This window comes from Capricornis sumatraensis, chromosome 9 (assembly GCF_032405125.1).
Source record: "Capricornis sumatraensis isolate serow.1 chromosome 9, serow.2, whole genome shotgun sequence".
Classification (NCBI taxonomy): Eukaryota; Metazoa; Chordata; class Mammalia; order Artiodactyla; family Bovidae; genus Capricornis; species Capricornis sumatraensis.
In genome coordinates, this window is record NC_091077.1 from 100,249,364 (window position 1) to 100,269,298 (window position 19,935).

Consider the following 19,935-nt stretch of genomic DNA (forward strand, 5'->3'; position numbering starts at 1 on the left):
TATTCAGAAATGAATACTCCTAGAGATTTAATTATAGTATAAAACTAAGTATTTTCAGATTTATGCTGTATCAGAAAAGGTGAACCTATCTTAATTCAAATATCATCATTTACTATGTGCATATATTGACTCCAACAGAAGTTTCTATGCATATGTGAGCCTCAGATATTTTGGCTCAGAAAAGAGGCTATTTATCGCTGACGGCTACATTCATGATTAAAATTATTTATAAAAGATGATTTTATCAGCTTTCAGAAAAGGCCATAAATGAATTAACTCCCTTCATATCACAATTTTTTCCCACCACTGATGACTTTTCTTAAAGAGTTTTACTGTGACCTTACCAGTTACTGCTTATATTTATTAGCTGTTTTCTTATCTCCCTAACCTCTATACCGAACTTGACTTAAACCTGTGAGAATTTTTAAAAAGTATCTTTATTCCTTAATATCCAGTAGACATCTTTACTCACATTAACAATATGCAGTTTAGCAATGCAGCAATTTGGGAAGTAAGATAAAGCCTAATGAAACATTCATCACCTTCTTATATTACTCTCCCTCATTGTGCTATGCCATTCATTCATTTATCTTCTTCTATGTATTTTATTGCCTAATACTCTTTGCTCAAAACGGAAATAAAATTGTAACTTAGTAGGAAGCTTTCTGAGACAAAACCCACCAAATATAACTGAAAATATATTGGATGGAAAAAATTTTTAAAAATTGTTCTAAAATTTAGAGGATAGATTTTTCCTCAATTTAAAAAAAATATTTTTGTGAAAAATGCTGTTTTCTCTGATTAAACAAACACAGTTTGAAGGAAAGAGGGAAATAATTATTTAAGAAATAGTTGTTCAAACAATGCACATAAAATAGTCCAGCATAATTTACTAAATCAAAGGACAGACAGTCAGAAATTAAAGTTGAAATCCTAGTTATGATTCCTTGCACTGCAAACATGCCAGTTTCTGTGAGGCTAATTAGTCTTCTATATTGGAAAACACTGTAATTGAGTGTATATTTTATGGGAGATGAAATTGAAAACAATTGCATATTTCCTGACATTTATATTCCTAAATTATCAAGCATAATTTTTTTGCAGGTAATTGACTTGCAGTTTTTATAGAGTTATTGGAATATATTCTTGCTTTGAAAACATTTCATAATCCATATTTGAACAACTTCATTTCAAAAGCATCACAATGTGTTAGTTTTAGACCATTAGCTCCAAGAAAAATACTTTTTTTTTTTCACTAAAAATGAGGACACTTTATGGATAAGCTAATAAAATATTACATAATGCTTTCTTATGGTTGGCAACAAACTTTTGTTATAAAATCAAAATAAATATTTCAGATGTAGCTAAAATAAGAGAGGAAACCCTTATCAACCAATATGAAATAATACTATAACATCATTCCATTATTAAAATGCTTGTATGGTATTTCATACAGTTGTGTGCATAGTTATATGTTTCTCATTTTTAAGTATGAAAAATATGAGTGATTAAAAGATTTTTGAATAGATTAAATCATCTATTCAAAAGACCCCAAAACAATAAAATATTAGTATTTTCGTGTTTTGAATTCACTGATGATCCAATTAATCTATGTGTGAAGAAAAATAGGGCAAAATTTGATAGCTACAGAGAGAAAGAAAATTGTTTTATTACATTGGCAAGTGAGATATTGTCAAGTACTGTTCTGTTCAGTGGGTTAGTATAACACGTAAAATGTCGGTTTCAGTTCCCCCAAATTCCACATCATAGAAGGAAATTGAAGCAAAGTTTCGTCTGCATTTTCTCTACCCACGCAGTGCATGTCCTGGCTGGCTCTGCTCCACACAAACATGCAGAAATAACCCAGGCCTATGCGAGCTCTGCTGCCATGTATTTTTTATCTGTAACATGAGGTTACTTTGTCCGTTGCAGCAGAAGAAAGCAGAGAATTCTCCCAATTAAAAGCTCTACCCCCAAAGTAAAGCTTGTCACTTCTCAACGGCCTATTGAACAGAATTCCTCATCTGTCTCTAGCTTTCCATCAAGAAGCTGCCACATGTGGTTGTCTTTATAGATACAGAAGGAGAAGACAGTTAAACATTAGTGAGCACCAGTGTCATTCACTGGATAAAAAACAGCATTTTTGTTATATTTTAACTAATTAATTAGCATTCTCTATCTTCAGAATATTTAACTAGATTCAAGTACTTAATTTTAATTTAAATTATTTCATTTTAATGATGAATTCATTTCTCAGCATCCTAAGTAATTTTCTTCTTTCATGAAATGCTGTGATAAAATATTACTGAAATACAGTCCTTGAATTTGCTATTTCAAATACATATTTTTCATCCACAGTTGTTGCTCTTCATTTTGTAACTATTTTGCAAAGGAAAATTTCTAGTCTAAGGCTAATTTAGTAAAAATAATGATGGGACTTAACCTTCAAAATTCTGCTGTATGACAGTTTTGAAAGAAATTTCTGCTCTGAACTTTATCAACAAAATGATAATAACATCTATGTTGGAGATTGGTGATGTATTTATTAAACAGAGTAAAAACGTTTATATTGATTCATGTTTTCTGGGATGCCATAGTTACTAAAAATCTACTGAAATTGAACAGAATCAATCATATATTTTGAGAAGGGCTATATAAATTAGTATTACCCTTCAGAAAAATCAGATTTTAAAAAATAAAATCTATTTATTATATGTGTATACTATTATATCCAAAATTTTAATTCATAAATTCTGGCATAAATGTCTTTATTTAGAGATTATCATTTATATGTGGAATCCAAAAAACACAAACTCCTAAAAACAGGGAGTAAAACGTGGGTTACCAGGGGACAGGATGTGGAAAAGATAGTACAAATGTTGTTTAAGGCTATAAACTTTTAACAAGTAATAAAGAAGTCCCAGAGATTTGATGGACAGTACGCAGTGAATATAGGCAATATTCTATTCTAATCAAACTTGCTAAGAGACTGGAACTTAATTATTCCAACCACTAAAAGAAACTCATAATTATGTAGCATGATAGAGGGGAGAAGGCAGTTGGAAAAGGAAATGGCAACCCACTCTGGTGTTCTTGCCTGGAGAATCCCAGGGATGGGGGAGCCTGGTGGGCTGCCAACTCTGGGGTCGCACAGAGTCGGACACGACTGAAGCGACTTAGCAGCAGCAGCAGCAGCAGCAGCAGCAGCAGCAGCAGGATAGAGATGCTATCATTGCTATAATGGCAATCATATTATCAATACAATATATAAATGTATCCAATTAACATACAACTTAAGTTTATATGAGTTAAATATATTTAATTTTTAATATGAAATATAATAAAAATGAAATAAAAGGAATAAAAAGTTAAGTAAATGATGACTTCATTCAAAAATGCTATGCAGCTATTAAAATTATAAGTATGAAAATTTAATAGGAAATATAAAGTTTATTTAGAGTGAATGTTAAGCTGGAATTAACCAAAATATATAAGTGCATGAATATGGGCATGATCTGGAAAGGAATTCATGAAAAAAAAAAAAAGATATTTAATGAGTCAGAATGGTTGAATTATAAATGAACTTTAGCTTTATAAAGTATCTTTTTGATATAATGCTTGTAAAATCAAATGATATAAAATATTTCATAATGTGTTGATGGTTCTGAGTATATTTGTTTGTCAGGCATTGATGAAAGTTCTATCAACTCTACCAGCACTTTCTACGAAGCATAGTGATGAAGCCAATTAATCAAAAACATTCATTGAATGATTACTGTCCCAAGCACTTTAAATGTAGTACCTTAAAATATTGATATTACCTTATTTAACATTTACTATAACAGTAAAGTCAATTCTGTTTTTATTCTATATGAATGAGCAATCTGAGCTCCAGCCAGCTTCAGGGACATTTTCACGGTTGTCAGGTTAGTAAATGCTGGACCTGGGCAAGAATACAGTCCATTTCTTCACCACTGTGCACGATATTTCCCACAACTAATAAAAAAAGGAGTGACAGAAGTCTGTATTAAAAGAAAATCTATTAATAAAAAAAAAACAGAAGCATGAGGAGGAGAAGGAAGGAAAAGGAGAAGAAGGGATGGAGGAGAAACAGGAGATTTAAGAAAACAGAAAATTATATTGATAAGACAGAAATAATATTAAAACTATGATGTTGTATGATTTCAGTGGAGTTTTATCCAATATGAAATACAAAGATATCATTTCAGTTCAGTTCAGTTGCTCAGTCATGTCCGACTCTTTGCGACCCCATGGACTGCACCACGCCAGGCCTCCCCATACATCACCAGCTCCCACAGTTTACTCAAACTTATGTCCATTGAGTCAGTGATGCCATCCGACCTTCTCATCCTCTGTCGTCCCCTTCTCCTCCTGCCTTCAATCGTTCCCAGCATCAGGGTCTTTTCAAATGAGTCAGTTCTTTGCATCAGGTGGCCAAAGTATTGGAGTTTCAGCTTCAACATCAGTCCTTTCAATGAATATTCAGGACTAATCTCCTTTAGGATGGACTGGTTGGACCTCCTTACAGTCCAAGAGACTCTCAAGAGTCTTCTCCAACACCGCAGTTCAAAAGCATCAGTTCTTCGGCGCTAGCTTTCTTCACATCCATACATGACTACTGGAAAAAACCATAACATTGACTAGATGGAATTCCAATTGAGCTGTTTCAAATCATGAAAGATGATGCTGTGAAAGTGCTGCACTCAATATGCCAGCAAATTAGGAAAACTCAGCAGTGGCCACAGGACTGGAAAAGGTCAGTTTTCATTCCAATTCCAAAGAAAAGCAATGCCAAAGAATGTTCAAACTACCACACAATTGCACTCATCTCACACAGTAGTAAAGTAATGCTCTAAATTCTCCAAGCCAGGCTTCAGCAATACGTGAACCATGAACTCCCTGATGTTCAAGCTGGTTTTAGAAAAGGCAGAAGAACCAGAGATCAAATTGCCAACATCCACTGGATCGTGGAAAAAGCAAGAGAGTTCCAGAAAAACATCTATTTCTGCTTTTTGACTATGCCAAGCCTTTGACTGTGTGGATCACAATAAACTGTGGAAAATTCTGAAAAATATGGGAATACCAGACCACCTAACCTGCCTCTTGAGAAATCTGTATGCAGGTCAGGAAGCAACAGTTAGAACTGGACATGGAACAACAGACTGGTTCCAAATAGGAAAAGGAGTAGGTCAAGGCTGTATATTGTCACCCTGCTTATGTAACTTCTATGCAGAGTACATCATGAGAAACGCTGGACTGGAAGAAACACAAGCTGGAATCAAGATTGCCGGGAGAAATATCAATAACCTCAGATATGCAGATGACACCACCCTTATGGCAGAAAGTGAAGAGGAACTAAAAAGCCTCTTGATGAAAGTGAAAGACGAGAGTGAAAAAGTTGGCCTAAGCTCGACATTCAGAAAATGAAGATCATGGCATCCGGTCCCATCACTTCATGGCAAATAGATGGGGAAACAGTGGAAACAGTGTCAGACTTTATTTTGGGGGGCTCCAGAATCACTGCATATGGGGATTGCAGCCATGAAATTAAAAGACGCTTACTCCTTGGAAGAAAAGTTATGACCAACCTAGATAGCATATTCAAAAGCAGAGACATTACTTTGCTGACTAAGGTCCGTCTAGTCAAGGCTATGGGTTTTCCTGTGGTCATGTATGGATGTGAGAGTTGGACTGTGAAGAAGACTGAGCATCAAAGAATTGATGCTTTTGAACTGTCGTGTTGGAGAAGATTCTTGAGAGTCCCTTGGACTGCAAGGAGATCCAACCAGTCCATTCTGAAGGAGATCAGCCCTGGGATTTCTTTGGAAGGAATGATGCTAAAGGTGAAACTCCAGTACTTTGGCCACCTCATGAGAAGAGTTGACTCATCGGGAAAAACTTTGATGCTGGGAGGGATTGGGGGCAGGAGGAGAAGGGGGCGACCAAGGATGAGATGGCTGGATGGCATCACGGACTCGATGGACGTGAGTCTGAGTAAACTCTGGGAGATGGTGATGAACAGGGAGGCCTCGCGTGCTGCGTTTCATGGGGTCCAAAGAGTCGGACACGACTGAGCGACTGAACTGAACTGAACTGAACTGACTAGATGGACCTTTGTCGACAAAGTAATATCTCTACTTTTTAATATGCTGTCTAGGATCATAACTTTCCTTCCAGGGAGTAAGCGTCTTTTGATTTCATGGCTGCAATCACCATATGCAGTGATTTTGGAGCCCCCAAAAATAAAGTCTGACACTGTTTCCCCATCTATTTGCCATGAAGTGATGGGACTGGATGCCATGATCTTCATTTTCTGAATGTTGAGCTTTAGGCCAACTTTTTCACTCTCCTCTTTCACTTTCACCAAGAGGCTTTTTAGTTCCTCTTCACTTTCTGCCATAAGGGTGATGTCATCTGCGTATCTGAGGTTATTGATATTTCTCCCGGCAATCTTGATTCCAGCTTGTGCTTCTTCCAGTCCAGCATTTCTCATGATGTACTCTGCATAGAAGTTAAATAAGCAGGGTGACAACATACAGCCTTGATCTACTGCTTTTCCTATTTGGAACCAGTCTTTTGTTCCATGTCCAGTTCTAACTGTTGCTTCCTAACCTGCATACAGATTTCTCAAGAGGCAGGTTAGGTGGTCTGGTATTCCCATATTTTTCAGAATTTTCCACAGTTTATTGTAAGATATCATTTAATGTACACTAAATATTTCCTTTTCCTGGAATATTTCACTTCTAGATGTAGCTCATTTTATTGTGCCTTGCCGATATTGCATTGTCTCCAAACTGAAGGTTGTGACCACCCTGCACTGTGGTAATCTTCTGCTCATTTAACGTCTCTGTGTCATATTTTTATCACTCTTGTAAATACAAGCTTCTTCATTATTAAAGAATTTACTATAATGATCTATGATTAATGATCTTTGATGTTACCACTACAGCTCACTGAAGGCTCAGATTTTGGTGTGCATTTTTTAACAATCACTGTTTATTTTTAAATAACAAATTAAGTAGTTTCAAATTAAGACATGTAATTTTTAGGCATAATGCAGCTGTACACTTACCATACTATAGTATAGTTAAAATATAACTCTTATATGCAGAAAAACTCATGTAACTCACTTTACTGTGATATTTTCTTTATTGCAAGCTCCAGGAACTGAACCCATAGTATGATATCCATATGTATATCTTTTTTTAAGATAAATTTATTTATTTTAATTGGAGGTTAATTCATTTACAATATTGTATTGGTTTTGCCATACATCAACATGAATCTGTCACAGGTATACACGTGTTCCCCATCCTGAACCCCTATCCCACCTCCCTCCCCGTACCATCCCTCTGGGTCATCCCAGTGCACCAGCCCCAAGCATCCTGTATCATGCATTGAACCTGGACTCGCGATTCATTTCTTATATGATATTATACATCTCTCAATGCCATATGTATATCTTAAATATAGGTATCCCTGTGTTTAAGATTTGATGTTGTTTCTTTCAGGGGAAAAAAAAAGTGTCTACCTCACTTAGTTTAGTCCTAGTAACATGAGATTTTGTATTTCATCATTTTTTAAATATTTTAATGATACACACATAATCTTTCTGAACCAGTCTCAGACTTCTAATACTCACTGCCACATCCGTGGCAGACTGCAGATCTTGTTTCTTGCTTGCTGCGTTATAAATGCCTTCAGTTGCCCCTGCTGCCTCTAGTTCCCTTTCACAGCCCCCATGTATACTCAGGCTCTCAGTCTTGGTCTCTGTCTCTCCCTCATCTGTCTTCACACACACACTCATGTAAGTTCATCCTAAACCTGGAAACACATTTTCCAATGGGTAATTGTCTACATGAAAAAATTTTAATGTCTTTTTTATTTCTAGCTACAATAAGCAAAAATGTGATTGGCTTTGTTCATCTTGTGAGTCTTACCCCTACACCTAGACTCTCCCACCTGCATTTTAGCTCTCTCAACATCCAGCTAGAAATGAAGAAAGCAGATTCTGTCTCATATATTGATTTCATCACGCTGAGACAAGTCATAATTTGCATATTGCACATGCCAGATTATGTCTTTTGTGCTTTTTTAAAGAGAGGATCAAAAAAGAAAAATATATCGTTGTATCAGTCAGCTATTTCTTCATACTATGTTACCCAAAGCTTAGTGGTTGAAATTATCTCATAACTCTGCGTTTAACTGGGTGGCTTAATAATGTAGATTGATCTTGGGTGGGTTCTATTGAACCCTCTCGTGCCTATTGTCAGCTGTTCAGTCATGAGGTAAACAGAGGATTTAATCTTCACTCACACGTACGGCAACTGGCAAACCAGGCGCATTGATTTCCCTCCACATGTCTGGTCATTGTGCAACAGATCCTAATTATTCACTTGGTGTTTGAGTTTTCCATATCCAAAACAAAATAGTCTCAATGTGCAACATTTTTCAGGCATCTGCCTCTGCCACTTTAATTAAAATCCCACCTGCCTGGGAAATCCCATGGCCAATCCAGATTCAAGGACTGGTGATCCCTCTCCTGATAGAAGGTTGAGACAGCTTTTGTAACTTAAGTTTATCTGGATTTTTCTCCATTTCATCTTAGTTGGCATTTTTTTTGCCTAAAGATGTTCAAAACATCCCTTTATAATATAGGTGATATTATTATGGTGATTTATTCTATTTTCAGAGATTGGTACACTTTAACTCTTATGGAAATAAAAGAATTATCTAATTAATTCCATATATATAATTAATATGTAAAGGAAGTATGTAAATAAAAAGTAAATAAAATATACAAATAAAAATGTAATTAATTCCATGTAGTATGTTAACTGAAATTACGTTTTTGGACAAAAAAGTACTGGAGCAGTTTTAAAGTAGTGTGCCTGTGTGCTAAGTCATTTCAGTGGTGTCCATCTCTTTGTGACACTACAATTCTCTGGACTGTAGCCCAACAGGTTCCTCTGTCCATGGGATTCTCTAGGCAAGAATACTGGAGTGGGTTGCCAGTCTCTTCTCCATAGGATCTTCCTGACCCAGGGATCAAACCTGTGTCTCTTATGTCTCCTACATTGGCAGGTGGTTTCTTTACCACTAGCACCACCTGGGAAGCCCAAAGTAGTGTGATCGCATATGTAATAATCACAAATAAGTCCATATACAGACATACACACTATCCAAGATATGACCGTAAGCTACTTCCAGGGTTACTATAGAGTTAATAATATCTGGATAGATTCCTTCAGAGGAAGCAGATAAAGCTTGAAATGTGATGTAATTCTTCTGCTCTTGCTACAGAGCCTACATGCTGAGTGCTGAAGAGACACAAAGGCAGGGATGACCGCTTCAGGGAAACAGAGCTCTCTCTCTACCTGTAGCCCACATCCAGGAAATGTTTTATTGATGAATCCTCCACTTCCTGTGACTCGTTACCCATGTCCATGCTCTGTCACAAAGGAAGAACGGCAGCTGGTCCAGAGCAACGTTAAGCTTCATGATTTTCTAAACCAGGACAAGAAAGCATGGTGCTGACAATTAAGTCTGATCCATTTTCTCACATTCATCTGTATCTTAGAATGAGACAGGCCATTCATTATATGTGCAGAGACATTTCGACATTAGCACAAAATTGCATAATTTAAAGAATCATATCTTTTCCAAATCCTTATGAAGTACCTCTTCCATTCCATTTTATTAAAATTTTTATGATGCTCAAAAGATGATATTCATTATATATATATATATATATGCATGTATTTGTCCACATACATTTTATCTGTCTTTTCATACATTGTTATGTATTATAACACTCTTTATAGGTTTTATAGTTCACGAGATTATTTGCTTATGAAATTCATAGAAATAGACATGACATACCAGGTAACTGAAATTGTCCTGTGTCGCTCAGGTTATGAATTCTTTCCTAAGGGTGATTTATGAGTCTATGATTCTATAGAATACTAAGATTCTATGATAAATATACATATATATTAATAACAATCTTAAGTTTATTGAACTGTTAGGAGTATATAGATATAGATATGGTCAGAATAGATATATAGGTATATAGATATGGTCAGAATATGTGTGTGTGTGAATATATATAAAAGAGAGATATATCCCCACATGTGGTTGGGCAGAGATGGATGCATGGGTACACATGTGTTTGTAACACATTTGCATATTCTTTAATGCAATTAAGTAGTTTTGTTTGATGAACTTGGACTGTATGTGTGTGCACAGTTGTGTTCGGCACTTTGCAACCCCATGGACTATAGCCCGCCAGGCTCCTCTGTCCATGGAATTCTTCAGGCAAGAATACTGGAATGGGTTGCCATTTTCTTCTCCAAGGGAATCTTCCTGAACTAGGGATTGAATCCAAGTCTCTTGCATTGCAGGTGGAATCTTTACCACTAAGCTACCTGGGAACTTGGACTAACTGGGAACAAAGGATGTCATTTTTATATCCAGATTCCATTTTCTTAAAAAATAAATTATTTTTACATGGTTTCAAATATATTTGATATCATCAGTCATCAGTTCAGTCACTCAGTTGTGTCCAGCTCTTTGTGACTCCAAGGACTGTAGCACGCCAGGCCTCCCTGTCCATCACTAACTCCCAGAGCTTGCTCAAACTCATGTCCATTGAGTCAGTGATGCCATCCAACCATCTCATCTTCTGTCATCCCCTTCTCCTCCTACCTTCAATCTTTCCCAGCATCAGGGTCTTTTCAAATAAGTCAGTTCTTCGCATCAGGTGGCCAAAGTATTGGAGTTTCAGCTTCAGCATCAGTCCTTCCAATGAATATTCATGACTGATTTCCTTTAGAATGGTCTGGTTTGATCTCCTTGCAGGCCAAAGGACTCTCAAGAGTCTTCTCCAACACCACTGTTCAAAAGCATCAATTCTTTGGTGCTCAGCTTACTTAATAGTCCAACTCTCATATCCATACATGACTACTGGACAAACCATAACTTTGACTAGACAGGTGTCTGAAAAGACTGGACTTTTGTATAATTTCTATTCTAAGAAAATTGTTTCAGTGAATCACATAAGTAAATTGATATAAAGTGATACTCTATTAGGAGAAAACACTTATTCACAAAATGTTAGATCTAAATCTTCCTTGCCATTATTTTCTACACTGACGCCCTTGGCCTTGAGCTTAATGTTCATGTACCACTGTTTAAGGACTTATCCTTTGGCCATCTCATAAAAATCTCAAATTTAAACTTTAAGAGTTCTTCAAACATTGCTCACAAACATTGCTCACTTACTGTGCTTCCAGTCTGAGTTAATGACTGCACCATCCACTGGCTCACTGAAGATAGAAACCTTAAGATGTTTAAAATCATCTGAGATTTCTCCCTATCTGAAAAATAAAGTACAAACTGCTTAAAATCAACTCCTATCAGTAGCCCCATCCATACAGATACACATACATTCTCAGTTTCAGCCACATGATGCCATCTGAAATCTTTTCAGTCAGCCATGTACTCATTTGTTTGCTTTGGTGAGAATAGAGAATACATTCATTATTTATTGGAGACCTACCATATTCCAGATATTGCCCAAGTATTCGAGACACATAAATAAAAGAATGGAAAAATTATTGTCTGCATGGAACTCATTAGGTTTAGTCTGGAATTCAAGAGAAAGGTGTAAGCTGGAGATATAAGTGGGTATCATCAGCATATAAGTATGTAAATACATAAGGTGAAATGAGATAACTCAAGGGTATTAGCGCAGACAGAGAAAAGCACAGGCTTGAGGAAGAAGGGCCAGCAGTGAGACTGGTAGGCTTAACAGATGAGAGGAGGACAGTGAGGCCAAAAGATCGCTGGATATGCAATGCTAGAGGAATTAACAAGACCGAAGTGGGAGTAATCGAGCGAGGGGCTATGTGGAAATGATATTACGGAGAGGTTCTGAGTTTGGGAACTGACCTGGTTGCAGGGATGACCACAGGAGAGAGTGAGTGAGACAAATGATGGCCCAGAATCTGCAAGGAAGCACTTAAAGGAAAAGAATGGCCAAAGGTTGGCAAGATCATCTCTGTATCATATTCAAATCACCAAGAAATGAGACATACATGGATTTGAAGAGAAAAACAATGACAGATGAAGCGAGTGCCCAGATATTTTTAGATGACAATACAATGATGAACAGTATTGATGTACTGTAAGACAGTAAAAGAAAAAAAAAAGTCCTCAATATTGTTTGTTTTAAGACAAGTAGGAGAGGTACGGAATTATCAATGAGAAATCAAAAGGAAAAATGCCCCCACCTTTAAGCACAGTGGTCTTAGAGATATGAAAGAGAAACAAGTGTCATTTGAGATGGCTTCAGGACAAAAAGCATCATCAGGGAGAATCAAGCTTCTATTAGAGTAACTGGCTAAGGAAGTGCTTAAAAAAGAGGTTGACAATATAGGTGTTTCGGCTATTGCCTAACCATGAATTCCCTTTTGTGTGTGTGTGTGTGCGGAAGGGAAGAGGGCACTGGGGTAAAATGGAGACTGAAAAGGGCACATTCAGGGCTAGATGACATTCAGGAGATGGTCCAGGAGGTATGAGAAAGTCTAGGTCTTCCTGTGGTAATTTCAGAAATGTGTGTATATGTGCTCAGTTGTGTTCAACTCTTTGTGAGGCCATGGACTATACTCCACCAGGATTCTTTGGTGGAATTCTCCAGACAGGAATACTGGAACAGGTTGCCGTTTCCTTCTCCAAGGGATCTTCCCAACCTTGGGATGGAACCTGCGTCTCGTATGTCTCCTGCTTTGACAGGCTTGTTCTTTACCAGCTGAGCCACCAGCGCAGCCCAACTGCAGAAACAGTATGCATTTAATCCTAACAGAATAGTTTTAGCCAAAATGTGATAGTTGTGGAGCATGAAGCAGTGAGTACCCCAGTGTGCAGGGGCAAAGATCCCGTCAGGCCCTGCATAGACCTGCTCTGACCATGCAGATGGAATTGAAGACCTCATGGGAAATGTGTCTGACTCCAAGCAGATACACACTTCTGATGAAAGTTTAAAGGCTTGGGGAATACTCCCCATCTTTGAAGGCCTAGGTGAAATTTCAACCTTTCTCTCTTTGCTCATCACAAGGGAGCTGACTTATTTCCTCTTCTTGTTTCCTTAGTACTCTGTTCAAACAACTATCACCATATGTGCCGGCCATTCTTTCCTACTAGTCTGTAAAACTCTTTGGTGATGAAACAATTTGTGTTAATATTCACATTGTCTAACATAGGGTTTGGCATACATGCAGTACTCAGGAAGGTGCTAGAGTTGGTGGATGAAAGAAAAACTTCTAAATCAGGACTTCTCAAACTTTACCGTGCACGTAGATCACCCTGGGGTGTCTTGAGTTGGGCCCGAGGTTGTTTGCATTTAATAAGAGTTCAAGGTGTCACTGATGGTGCTGGTCCTCATCCACACTCTGGGTTTCCAGCTTCTAAAACATTTCAAGGTCTTCCCTAATGGCTCAGTGGTGAAGAATCCTCCTGCCAACACAGGAGACATGGTTTCAGTCCCTGAGCCGGGAAGATCCCACATGCTGCGGAGCAACTAAGCCCACGAAGCACAACTACTGAGCCCGCATGCCTAGAGCCTGAGTTCAGCAACAAGAGAAGCCACCCCGTGAGAAACTGTGCAGTGCAACCAGAGTAACCCTTGATCACTCGCTGCAACTGGAGAAAAGCCAGCTCAGCAACAAAGACCCAGCACAGCCGAAAATAAACAAATGAAACTTTCCAAAAATAAAATATATCAAATGGTAGGCACTTGGACATTACAGCCTTTATTGTAATGCATTGTTCCCAGGTCATTAAAAAAAAGTATCTAGTTTTGCTGATTTGTTATCAATAGACATTTTTTCTTATCTTTTAAATGTTGCTATGCTCCAATCTTCAATAAAGCTTTGTTTTTAATGTTATAAATTATAGTCCCTAGGAGACTGATTCAGGGACACTAACATGAAATTTTCTGAAAAAGAGCAAAGTAGTGGCTAGAAATCTAGTATGCCTTCTGATAAACTGGTGTTTTGTCCTTAGTGGTCAAGGGCACAAGAATCTGAAGAACCCATCTGATATGACAGCATTTATGCATGCATCTCAGGACCAAAACATCATTTGGACCAGGATCTTACTGACTGGGGCTTCCCTGGTGGCTCAGACGGGAAAGCGTCTGCCTGCAATGCGGGACACCCGGGTTCGATTCTTGGGTGGGGAAGATACCCTGGAGAAGGAAATGGCAATCCACTCCAGCACTCTTGCCTGGAAAATCCCATGGAAGGAGGAGCCTGATAGGCTACAGTCCATGGGGTCGCAAAGAGTTGGACACGAGTGGGTGACTTCACTTACACTTACTGACTGGCTTTGGTCAGTAAGCTGGTCGTTTTGTTAGTTGTTTTTTTTTTTTCTTCTCAGTAGCAGGATCTTATTTAGTATACAGGACATTCATTATTAATACCTTGTGAACTATATTCTAAACACTTTCTAAGGAAAATGTTCTAAGATCTTACCTTGTTGAACTCATTCAATGATAAAATATAGGAATGTTGATTTTTCAGAGTGGGAAAAAAAATCCTGTTCCATAGGAATATTTAATACAGTCTGTTTCTAGACTGCATATAAAGAAGATTCATTACTTGATTTATTTGGAATTAACTTTGTGAATTTAGTTTCTTACAGGTTAAAGAAAAAATTATTTTTTTAAAAGTAACATTTTGTAGCCATAAATATATATATATACATTTTTCTGCAATAATTTTAATTCAGTGAAGGTGTAATAAAATCAAGGAAAGGGTACAATAAGAAACCTTTTATGATAAAACTAAAAAAGTAATATTTTCTTACAAATTTGAAGATACATATACTGATGAAAATTTCACTGAAGTAATATCACGTTATCAACACCATATCTTTAGAAATGTGTTAACCTGTTACTCATTATATTCTTACCTGTTAGGATACAGGGTTTTATGACCTTTCTTATTTAACTGGTTATCTCTTCAGAGCTTTTCAGTTCAGTTCAGTCGCTGAGTCCTGTCCAACTGTTTGTGACCCCATGAATCGAAGCGTACCAGGCCTCCCTGTCCATCACCAACTCCTGGACTTCACTCAGACTCATGTCCATCGAGTCAGTGATGCCATCCAGCCATCTCATCCTCTGTCGTCCCCTTCTCCTCCTGGCCCCAATCCCTCCCATCATCAGAGTCTTTTCCAATGAGTCAACTCTTCACATCAGGTAGCCAAAGTATTGGAGTTTCAGCTTTAGCATCAGTCCTTCCAATGAACAGTCAGGACTAATCTGCTTTAGGATGGAATGGTTGGACCTCCTTCCAATCCAAGGCACTCTCAAGAGTCTTTTCCAACACCACAGTTCAAAAGCATCAATTCTTCAGTGCTCAGCTTTCTTCACAGTCCAATTCTCACATCTTTAAATGACCACTGGAAAAACCATAGGTTTGACTCGATGGACCTTTGTTGGCAAAGTGATGTCTCTGCTTTTGAATATGCTATCTAGGTTGGTCGTAACTTTCCTTCCAAGGAGTAAGAGTCTTTTAATTTCATGGCTGCAGTCATGATCTGCAGTATTTGGAGCCCAAAAAAATAAAGTCTGACACTGTTTCCACTGTTTCCCCATCTATTTGCCATGAAGTGATGGGACCGGATGCCATGATCTTTGTTTCTTGAATGTTGAGCTTTAAGCCAACTTTTTCACTCTCCACTTTCACTTTCATCAAGAGGCTTTTTAGTTCCTCTTCACTTTCTGCCATAAGGGTGGTGTCATCTGCATATCTGAGGTGATTGATATTTCTCCCAGCAATCTTGATTTCAGCTTGTGCTTCTTCCAGCCCAGCATTTCTCATGATGTACTCTGCATATAAGTTAAATAGCAGGGTGACAATATACAGCCTTGACATACTCCTTTTCCTATTTGGAGCCAGTCTTTTGTTCCATGTCCAGTTCTAACTGTTGCTTCCTGACCTGTATACAGGTTTCTCAAGAGGCAGGTCAGGTGGTCTGGTATTCCCATCTCTTTCAGAATTTTCCACAGTTTATTGTGATCCACACAGTCAAAGGCTTTGGCATAGTCAATAAAGCAGAAATAAATGTTTTCCTGGAACTCTCTTGCTTTTTTGATGATCCAGCAGATGTTGGCAAGTTGATCTCTGGTTCCTCTGCCTTTTCTAAAGCCAGCTTGAATATTTGGAAGTTCACAATTCACATATTGCTGAAGACTGGCTTGGAGAATTTTGAGCATTACTTTACTAGCGTGTGAGATGAGTGCAATTGTGCAGTAGTTTGAGCCTGTAGTTTTTGCAAACCACTTCAGTATTCTTGCCCTGAGAACCCCATGGACAGTATGAAAAGGCAAAATGATAGGATACTGAAAGAGGAACTTACCAGGTCGATAGGTGCCCAATATGCTACTGGAGATCAGTAGAGAAATAACTCCAGTGGTGTTAACACCCGTGGTGGATTCAAGTCAATGTATGGCAAAACCAATACAGTATTGTAAAGTAAAATAAAGTAAAAAAATAAATAAATAAATAAAAATAAATTAAATAAAAAAGAAAAAAAGAAATAACTCCAGAAAGAATGAACGGATGGAGCCAAAGCAAAAACAATACCCAGTTGTGGATGTTACTGGTGATAGAAGCAAGGTCCCATGTTATAAACAGCAATATTGCATGGGAACTTGGAATGTTAGGTCCATGAATCAAGGAAAATTGGAAGCGGTCAAACAGGAGATGGCAGAGTGAATGTCAACATTTTAGGAATCAGCGAATGAAAATGGACTGGATTGGGTGAATTTAACTCAGATGACCATTATATCTATTACTGCAGGCAGGAATACCTTAGAAGAAATGGAGTAGCCATCATGGTCAACAAGAGTCCGAAATGCAGTACTTGGATGCAATCTCAAAAACGACAGAATGATCTCTGTTCCTTTCCAATGATCTCTGTTCCTTACCATTCAATATCATGGTAATCCAAGCCTATGCCCCAACCAGTAACACGGAAGAAGCTGAAATTGAATGGTTCTGTGAAGACCTACAAGACCTTTTAGAACTAACACTCCAAAAGATGTCCTTTTCGTTATAGGGGACTGGAATGCAAAAGTAGGAAGCCAAGAAACACCTGGAGTAACAGGCAAATTTGACCTTGGAATACAGCATGAAGCAGGTCAAAGACTAATAGAGTTTTGCCAAGAAAATGCACTGGTCACAGCAAACATCCTCTTCCAACAACACAAGAGAAGACTCTACACATGGACATCACCAGATGGTCAACACCGAAATCAAATTGATTATATTCTTTGCAGCCAAAGATGGAGAAGCTCTATACAGTCAGGAAAAACAAGACTGGGAGCTGACTGTGTCTCAGATCATGAACTCCTTATTGCCAAATTCAGACTGAAATTGAAGAAAGTAGGGAAAACCACTAGGCCATTTAGGTATGACCTAAATCAAATCCCTTATAACAATACAGTGGAAGTGAGAAAGATTTAAGGGCCTAGATCTGATAGATAGAGTACCTGATGAACTATGGATGGAGATTCATGACATTGTATAGGAAACATTGATCAAGACCATCCCCATGGAAAAAGAAATGCAAAAAAGCAAAATGGCTGTCTGGGGAGGCCTTACAAATAGCTGTGAAAAGAAGAGTGAAAAGCAAAGGAGAAAAGAAAACATATAAGCATCTGAAAGCAGAGTTCCAAAGAATAGCAAGGAGACATGAGAAAGCCTTCCTCAGTGATCAATGCAAAGAAATAAAGGAAAACAATAGAATGGGAAAGACTAGAGATCTCTTCAAGAAAATTAGAGATACCAAGGGAACATTTCATGCAAAGATCGGCTCAATAAAGAACAGAAATGGTATGGACCTAACAGAAGCAGAAAATGTTAAGAAGAGGAGGCAAAAATACACAGGAGAGCTGTACCAAAAAGATCTTCACGACCCAGATAATCACAATGGTGTGATCACTCACCTAGAGCCAGACATCCTGGAATGTGAAGTCAAGTGGGCCTTAGAAAGCATCACTGCAAACAAAGCTAGTGGAGGTGATAGAATTCCAGTTGCGCTATTTCAAATCCTGGAAGATGATGCTGTGAAAGTGCTGTGCTCAATATGCCAGCAAATTTGGAAAACTCAGCAGTGGCCACAGGACTTGAAAAGGTCAGTTTTCATTCCAATCCCAAAGAAAGACAACGACAAAGAATTCTCAAACTACTGCACAACTGCTTTTAGACAGTCAGAGCTTTTAGAGCCTATCTGATGTTTCTACACTTCCTATTTGTAGAATATTATATAAACCTATTTAAAGCTTTATATTCACAACATAGACAAATCTTGAAGCATTAGATAATAAGAATAACATAGTGATAATGGAAACCAAGTTCCTTTATCACTTCACTCAATTAGATTTAATAGATGGATTTTATAATTAAAACCATAGCTTAATCACTTTCTTATACACTTTCAATAAACATTTAAAATCTCCATTAGCAAAACTAGCAATTGTAAGGATATGTATCTTTCAGCTGAAAAGTTGGTGCTCAAAGATATTTATGATTAACTACTTGTAAATTACCAAGTGAAAACTTTAAAATATACAAACCAAAATTATATACTGAATATATATATTCCCACAGTGTGACATTTTACAAATACACTAGTACTGGAAATAAAATATAGATTATATAAAGATAAAGCTTTGTTTTAAAAATATCTTTGGTGATATATTCTATATATATAGAAATATTGGCATCAAATGTAGCTATCTCCATACTCTAGCTTAAATAGGTTATTATTCTTCAAATGAAGAGAAGTTAAAAGAGGTCATCATAGTTTTTCTCATAATTTCTTGTGATTATTGAAAAGCTCATTTATCTAGTAAAATAGTAATAATATAAAAGGATCAATGAGTGTTCAGACCTTGTATTTCCTTTTTTTTTTCAATTCAGGTAAATGTTTAATGATCACATGCTGGAAAATAGTTCTTCCAGATTTATTTAAGAAACAGCTTATGTTACATAAGTTGGTGGGAAGAGGTAGGCAGGTCGCCTTTCTCTAGAGTGATGATTACCAGTTACTTTGGTAAAATAAGTTTTTGTCTTAGCTAGAAGTACACATCAAAATCAAGAAGAAATCATTCTTCTTTTCCCAAGAGTCTCCATTTATTTGTTTTCTTGCACTTTGCTACTTTTTTTCTTTTTTAATATAAATTTATTTATTTTAATTGGAGGCTAATTACTTTACAATATTGTATTGGTTTTGCCATACATCAACATGAATCTGCCACGGGTGTACATGTGTTCCCCATCCTGAACCCTCCTCCACCCTCCCTCCCCATACTATCCCTCTGGGTCATCCCAGTGCACCAGCCCTGAGCATCCTGTATCATGCATCGAACCTGGACTGGCGATTTGTTTCACATATCATATTATACATGTTTCAATGCCATTCTCCCAAATCATCCCACCCTTACCCTCTCTGACAGAGTCCATAAGACTGTTCTATACATCTGCGTCTCTTTCGCTGTTTTGAATACAGGGTTATTGTTACCATCTTTGACCCTTTACCTAGAGCCTGTAGTATTTCCATCCTATCTAAACAGCAGATTTACTGTCCTCATTTAAAACCACTTTCATTTTATTTAATCAGCTCATAATATTATATAATTCTCAAACATCTGATCTGAAGTGAAAAATACTTTATTCTCTTTATTTTTTTATTAAAAAATTACTTAATTCTCATGATATGTGCTTTCCTCCTATTTGATGAAGATAAATCTTCTGTCTCTATACTTATCTTTCTTTCATTTAGGAGGAAAAAGAGTCCTTTCATTTCTTCAAATAAATTTTAGCACCTGGGCTTCAACTCCCATAG